The sequence below is a fragment of the Halyomorpha halys genome, unplaced genomic scaffold (genome assembly GCF_000696795.3).
Source record: "Halyomorpha halys isolate HHAL.00 unplaced genomic scaffold, Hhal_1.1 Scaffold40.1, whole genome shotgun sequence".
Lineage (NCBI taxonomy): Eukaryota > Metazoa > Arthropoda > Insecta > Hemiptera > Pentatomidae > Halyomorpha > Halyomorpha halys.
Genome location: NW_027106400.1, coordinates 1625422 through 1634261, shown reverse-complemented (window position 1 = coordinate 1634261; position 8840 = coordinate 1625422).

Genomic DNA, 8840 nt, shown 5'->3' with positions numbered 1-8840 from the left:
CAAACTTCTCCAATCATTAATCTACGGTCAACTATCTACACCTCATTAATTGTATTTGATTTTTTTTTATTTATTTATTTATTATCAGAAGTGTTAATCATCTTATGTTTTATGGTATGACATATGGTTTTATTTTATTTGTTCTATTCTTATTCCATATATTCTGTTAATTATTGTTGTTCATTTTTATCTTTTCGAATTCATTATTTTATTATATTTTAATTTCATTTTTATTTTATATTTTACTCTAAGGCTCTAAAGTCTAATTTTGACGCCTGTATATTATTCTAAAGGATCAATATCAGAATAAACAAAGAATATTATTATTAGTATTATTGTAGTTTCTTTTTATGATCACCTACGTATTCAGACAGATGTAGACCCGACTATAGTTGTTAACGATGTGTCAGTAACTAATTCAAATATAGTTATAAAGACAGCTGTTGTACGGTCATCAGGTATGCAAAAAAAAATTTAATTCAGTGGCACACAGATCCTATATTACGTGGGGTCAGGCTTTGTGGAGTTCGCCTGCTTCGTTAGGGCACATCAAAGCCTCTTTTTTTTCATATTTATATAAAAAATATTTTGTACAAAGTCAGGTTTAGCGGATTTCCATATTGTAGGCGATATAAATCCTAATTGTCATGGCTTTTTTTTTTTTATTTTATTATTTTATTAACACTCAATAATTGAAGAACAATCTATTTTTTTAATGGCTATAGCCCTTTGTACTTAAAATAATAATTTTTTTAAATTTATTTATTTATTAATATTTACTTGTAAAAAATACAAGTTAATTTGATCATAATGACATAATGATAATGATATGATACAGCATGTAGAGAAACTACCCAGTAGTAGAACTCTAAAAACCTTTTACAATATAAGGCCACGAGGCCATCTTCTTTTCAGGCGCTTCGGAGGATTGCCAGGAATGGAAGAGGAAGCAAGGTTAGAAACTAGTGGGTTTGGGTGGTTAGGGAGTTTATTATGGAAGGAATAATATCAGTTTCGGGCTAGATCGTTTACATAAGGAACATTTAGGTCTTTATGGATGGTTTTATTAGTAAGAAAATAAGGAGCATTGAGGTTTTTACGAAGGATTTTGGATTGTAAGGATTGGATACGAGAGGAATTCGAAGGTTTAGTGGAGCCCCAAAGCTCAACTCCGTACGTCCAGATGGGCCTTATTATTGTCATGTAGATCAGTCTTTTGTAATGAGTTGGAAGTTTAGACAGTTTGTCTAGTAATTGCTGTAATAGTCGGAATCTACGAGCAGTTTCCTGTTTTTTCAGTCTTGTGTGAGGATTCCAGGTTAGTCGTTTGTCCAGGTATAGTCCAAGATAACGAATCTGTTCTACAGGGGTAAGAACTTCATTGGCCAACGTTGGACTTATTAAAAAATATAGATTATTTTGAAACTTAAATTGGTTAAAATTTATTTCATTTAAAAAATTAATTTATAATGTTTGGGACTCAAACCTTTGGAAATCAAAAAATAGGCTAAAAGGATAATTGAAAATCAGAACAAGACGGACATACATTTCTACGGATTCAGAATCAGTACTCACAGAATCTGCTGGTTGTGCTGGATGTAAGGTTCGACTTTTGTGGCTGTCATATCAAAAAACCTATTAATGACGGTATTGTAATAACTGCTGCATTCACAATAGAAATAGTTTGTTGGATCAGAGAGAAGACACTCAAAAAATGGCAGATAATTTAAGTTTAACGAAGGAACAATAAATAAATTAGAATTATTCTAACATCTGTAATCTCTAGTTGAAGGAACCTACAGCTAACAAGAAGAGAAGATATTAGGATGGGATACACAAGAGTTAGGCATGAGTACCTTATGACTAACTTAGTGGAACACCACCGAAATCTTGTGAGGTACCTTTAACAGAACTGCACATCCTGGCTGATTGGTATGCCTATGACAATGAATGGGAAGAAGTTGGACTGGGGACCAATACAGAATAATCACTAAAAAAATAGTAAAAATAGAGCAGAAAACCAATTGTTAAACAAAAAAAAATATCTTTTTAAGAAAATTTATGTACTTGTACTATGTACTTGCATCTTTCGACTTTTTTTCATTACTCATTTGTACAGGGTAAAAATGACCTCACTGGTTGAAAAGCCTAAAATTATCGTAAATAAATAAATATATTTTCAGTAACTATATTCCGAAGCTGATATGACAGTTGAGACATATATGCACATACACATACATAATAGATGTACGTAATATATGATAATTAATGAGAGGTAGTAAGATATTCAGAGGACGTAGAGGCAGGACACACCTGCGCAATTATATCCAGAGCCAGGAGAGGACGCGGTAATGGGGAGGCTGGAGGCTGGTGGCTGGAAGTAGCATTATCTCCAGCGAGGAGGGTGCTCTACCAACTCTCTATGGGCTGTCATCGGCACAAAGGTCCTTCCTTCTTATTTAGCTACCATATTTATATTTCATCCCATTTTTCAAATGATTACCTGGATTTTTTCAATATCAAATATATTCAACCAAGCATTTTGGCACTCTAAGGTATCAGAAATTTAAATTTAAAAATGTAACAAAGCTTATCTGTTCAAAAAAACAAAAACAAAAAGTAAATCTAATAAATGTTTCAGAACATATGAAATCTGGGAAAGGAACCACCTAATGGTGGTACTATAATCATAGATTTAAATTAGAAGATCCTGTGGCCATTTTTTCTTCAGAAGCCTCGGAGGACCATCAGGGCTCGTTAAGAATAAGAGATTAGGAACTGAAGGATTTGCATAGGTGAGGATTTCGAAATGAAAAGAGGTTTATCTATTTCGGGCCAAATTTGCAACGAATGGCATATTAAGATCTTTATGGATGAGTTTATTTGTGACGTAATAGTATTCAATGATTTTATGGTTTGGTAGAGCTCCTAATCTCAATTTCGTACGTTCAAATAGGCCTGATTATCATAGTGTATAATTTTTTTTTGTAGTGCATGGAAAGATGGTGAGCTTTTGTCGAGTAGGTGTTGCAATAATCGGAATCTACGATCAGTTTCTTGTCGTTTCAGTCTAGTATGGGGTTTCAATTAATTCTCTTACTAAGATGGAGTCTATTAAGTAAGGGCCTCTGTTCAACAGGCTTTAGAGTGATATTAAAAAAAAGATACTGCAAGGCAGTAGAGTTGGGGTTTATGACGAAGAGTAAAGTTGTTCTGTTGGGATTTGTTAGGATTTTATTCTTTAGTTGTGACACCATTCTTCATTAGATGTTATGTATGACTGCAGAATCTGGTTAATAGATGTCATAAAGTTAAAAATAATTTCGACGTAGGGCAAAAAATATAATTCTTACTAAAGTAATTTTGACGCCAATGAGATGTAAAGTGCAATATATAACTAATACAGAAATCCCATAAAATTCTTCTTTTTTTTTTAATCTTATAATCCATTTTCGAATTATAAGAGGTAAGTCATCAAATTTGTACAAATATGGGAATTCTGTACTTAAGAGAGCGGACAAAGCAGCAACGGAAGAAATTTGTATATTTATGTCAATATTAAATTAATCATTTTTCATATACTGTTATTGAGCGGTTTAAATAATAAATGAACTGGTTGTATGTTCGATTTTCACTGATGTTTCCCTGTTACAACTAAAACAGTTTAAGAAACTTAAGGTTTTCGTATTCAAAGGATTAAGGTCGAAAAGGAACTAACCTGACGAAGGCCTAACAGCATAAGACTATGACGATGGAAGAGAAAGAAGTGGTAAAGACATTTATCATGGTTAATGAAGTAGAAATAGAGAGGATAAATTAGAGTCCTGTTTTTGCAGAAGAGGTCCTTTTTGAAGAAGACAGGCAGGGAGGCAGTGATAAGGTCCTTCCAAAAGAGATTTATCATCCCGTCTTTATCCTCCGCACTTTATAATCATCTTCAATGTCCTTTCTTTTTGCCCTCTTCCATTATTTTATCCCAGTCCGCTGTATCTCTCTGGGTTAACAGGTTGTTCCTCTACAATTGCTCTGTCATTTCTTGTAGCGATCAAGAAATAGAACAAGACGTTCCCTGATTCTAATGAGGTTCGAAGCGAAGCGAATCTGTAAACATATTATAGATTTTGGAATCAATATGGTTCTACATTCATTTTTCAAGTGCATTGAAGGAACCATTTATAGAATACTTTAATAATACTATAAAAATTAATTATAAAATGTTCTACAACGTGCAAAATTCTTGGCGAATCTATTTTAGACATTTTCTGTTTATAATATGTTATCACCCTACCTTGATTAGTCGGTATTAATTATAACCAATTAATAATTATTGTTATTATGTATTTTTTATATAATTAAATTTCTTCATTCATTGTGGTAAGGAACTATGCTACTAACTCCAAGGAACCGGCTTCAAATCCGGCTGGGCAAAAAATTGTTTTCTGTTGCACTGCAGCCGCAAGTCAACTCTGTGTGTTCTGGAGCCCTCGTGCGGTCCAGCCTGCCTAATAAATTTGGTACCATTAATTGAGTAAAAAACTGGTGTTCGAGTGTGATTCTGACCAAATCACCTCCTGGTAGAATCGTTGGTCTAGAACAGTACTTCCTTACAAAGTACTGCACCCTTAACCCTTTATGGGTAGTAACGGTACAGATTTTAATTTTTTTGGGGGTGTTTTCACCGCCTGACATTCCATATCACTAATTATTTTGTTAGTAATCTTAGTAATGTTGTCTATATCAGTTTGATTTTATGAAAGCGAAACGTGTACGTATGCGTTTTTGTGTATTTTTGAAAACTCTAGTGTGAACTCGGCAAATGTGGTTTAAATAATGGCATTGGTTGAATCTGAAGTCTTGCAATTTTTTTCTGTAGTGTTTTCAACTTATACTATCAAAGAGTCAAACTTGAGTGTCCATGGCGCAGGCGGGTTGCTAGGTTAGGCTGTCTAGTGTTTTATATTTTTAGGTTAAAAGTGTTTTATACTCCCATTATTTTCACCATGGTTGGGGGTCTAAGTTTTTCCTTTCGTAGAACCGCCTCTCAATGAAAAAATACAACGCTCCATGCCTGATTCGAACCGGCACCACCAATAGATCTCAGAAGGCTAAGACTATGCCCAACTCCTGAGCTATGAACGGCCCATATTTTGAGTGCCTGAGGTGGATATGGCAAATAGCTTATTTCCTGCCATGAATGCAACAGTATAACAAAATATAACGAAGTCGTAAAAATACCTGCAATCGGAAGAGACTTTTAAAAAATAAAATCTTTATATATAAAATTATAAAAAGTATATTTATATAAAAATGCCTCTCTTGGATGCTGTAAACGTTTACCAATAAGTACACATTTTTACGATGAGGAGTAATGAGGTGTAGATAGTTGACCGTAGATTAATGATTGGAGAAGTTTGTTGGGGGGTGCGGCCAGCAAAGGACAACATAAATAAACAAAACCATATTTATTTATTTTATGCCGACGTTTCAACCTGAGTTTCAGGTCTTCATCAGGGGTTATGGCGTAGAAGGTAGGCCTACAACTTGCTGATCCCACCCCCCGATAAATTTCTCCAATCATTACATACTTTTACGACTGATATATCACTGAAAAAACTAAAAATATTATAAATACTGTCTTTTAAATAAAATAAATTGAATCCAAGTTAAGGCTCAAAACATATTTTATTATTACTTTAATGTATAATGTTTCAGGCAACCCAGCTATCCTCTATTAAATTCCAGTTTTATTATACATTTATTTTTAACAAACATATTGATTAATTTTGACTGAAATTAATGGCCAGAGCAGAATAGCCTGCAAACAATTTTAAACATTGTTGAATGTGAGGTGTAAATTTAAGGTTCGTTAATTTATTAGTAATACTGCTGTTTGTTAAAAATGAATGTATAATAAAAGGTATTATTTATTAGATTATCCTTGAGAATAGCCGGGTTGGCTGAAACGTTGTACATTAAAGTAATAATAAAAAATGTTTTGAGACTTAACTTGGATACAAATTATTTTATTTAAACAACAAAACAAAACTGTTTTGACGTGAAATTCTTAATTTACAAAATAAATAAATAATACTACCTTTTCTGTATAATAATAACTTGGAGAATTATTTTTTTCAATTTCTTTTCCCAATTTTACGACCCTAGAGAATGCTTTGAATATCATGAGAACTAAAGTGCATTTTTACATTTATTTTTCTTATTTTTTGGTTCATATCTTTTTTTCATTATTTTTTTTTTTAATACTTTTTTATTTATTGATAGATATTACCATCTGCCACACAGTTGTGGGCAATAGGTAATAGTGATGAATAGGGATAGGATTTTTATGTGCTAAAAAATCCGAAATATGTACATAAATATGTGCTTATGAATTGTCAAATATTCAAAATAATATGTATTTATAAATTTTGTATTATTCAACTATATAAATTACTAATTAATTAGTAATTTTATAACTTAAAAAAAGTTACATAAATATGTATTTATTATATATTATATGAATAATATTTTAAAGAAATTATATTAAAATATGTACAAAAAAATGTACTTAGAGAAAACATAGCTGTTCAATAACAAGACATTAATTAATAATTGTAATTAAACTAATTGATTAATAATTGCTCAGAATGAATCATGAACAAATTATAAATGGAAATAAAGAATAATCCTTATTAAAAAGAAAAAGAAAAATATTTAAAACTTGGAAAGAAATCAATTATTCAGCCGGTCAGTTACCAAATTATTGCAGATTAAATGCATTTTTAAATTTTCAAATAAAAGTCTTCGTCGGTTTGACCATAGAATGGACTTGTACCGGCTAAAAGATCTTTCAACATCTACTGATGTTATCGGGGCATACTTAAATGAAGCTATTTCCATTGCATCTAGTTCGGTATTCTGCATCACCTGGGCGGCTGTGTCATCATTTGTTATAATAACGAATAAGACCCTTGCTCTTTTTAATTGATTCTGAGAAATTCTCGATGTAATTCTGTGTCAAAATTCATTATTGCCACTCCTTTTACTTTGTGTTAATAGATGAAGATATAGAATTTGTACGCACTATTTATGATAAATGAGAAATTTCACTTTTAAGTTTCTTGCGTTCTATTGAATTTTACGTTGTTGCTGCGAAAAATCTATTTACAATTGAACAAATAATTTAAGAAAATATGTGATTCAGGACAAAATACCTAAAAATATTTTTAAAATAATAAACATTTCAGAAAATATATGAAAATATGTAAAAAAGTCCAAATATTTAAAAATATGTGAAATAAAAATGGCTTCTTTTGGCCAGATATGTCTTGAAACATCTATAGTTAGTAAGGAATCGCAGATATCATGGTCAGGTAAAAATATGTGAAAACATAAAAATCCTTTCCTAGTGATGAATGATCTCATACATACTAAAATAAAATAAAATAAATAAATGAGTGAAAAAAAAACTCTTAAAATATATACAAACAGAAGAATAAACAAAATGAACATAATTAAACTATGTGTATGAAAAATAACTAAATAAATGAATAAAATACCATAATGATAAAATAATATAGTCTCTAGTCACTGCTTTCATTATTTGGCTAGAAAATTAGCCAGTTTAATAAAAATAATTATTTATTATTATTATATATTTTCACTGATCTTAAATTAAAAAAATAATCGTGATTTCCATATCACAGCCAACCATTTAACAGAAATTAGTAACATACACACTAAGTTTAATTATATCAATCCTAAAGGGACTCGAACTGGCTGGTTAGAGGCAGCTAGCTACGTTAGGCTGAGCAGCTAGCTACAGCTCTACAGCTGTGTCGTGCGGGAGAGAGAGGAGGAGTTAAGTATGCCGGGCTTTGTTGAACTTGCCAACACTTGATTAGCGATTTAATATACCCATCTAAACTTCGGGCTAGTTCCCAGTTAGCTAAATATTTCGATAGTAACTTCATCTATCTTATTATTGCTCCTTATCGAGTGTTCGCATTAGATAGAAGCGTGATAATGATTTATTAGTTGGCCAAAATAAGTCTCTCAAATCTCGTGCACCTGTTGAATAATAAAAAAGTGGATAAAAGGGAGTTATTTCACCCCAATTTTTTATTACTTTAATAAAAAAATATGTATAATTACTAGGCAAAATTGGTGAGTCTGCCAAATATAGTTAGGAGGGATACAAAATGGTGGTTGTTTCAAAATATTTAAAAAATATTATTTTTTTATTCTGAGCTAATTAAAACTACTTACTACACTGGAGAATATAATATACCATAATTTAAAGTAGAGTAAATTTGATAAAATATGAGCCCTATTTTATTTTATCTGTTTAAATTCAATAGTTCTCGAGATACAATTTTTTTAGAAAAGTAAAATTTCATGAAACATATACCGAAAAATCAGTAGTCAGCGAATTAATCGTGAAAAATCTTTATTTCAGGAACCATTAGACGTACAGATGTCTATTAGAACTCAAATTAAAGACAGTTGAATGGTCTTTAATTTAGTTTATAACATTTATCTTCGTAGGAGTAATTATATTTTATGATATTTGCCAAAATGAATTAACAAGATGGTGATTTCTAGTTGTTCAAACAAAACTTTTCTTAATGAGGTGTAGATAGTTGACCGTAGATTAATGATTAGAGAAGTTTGTCTGGGGTTGCGGTCAGCAAAGAACAACATAAATAAACAAAACCATATTTATTTATTTTATGCCGACGTTTCGACCTGAGTTTCAGGTCTTCATCAATTCAATTCCACGATTATCAATCAATTAAAATTTTGTACAACAATCCCACGATTATCAATCAATTAAAATTTTG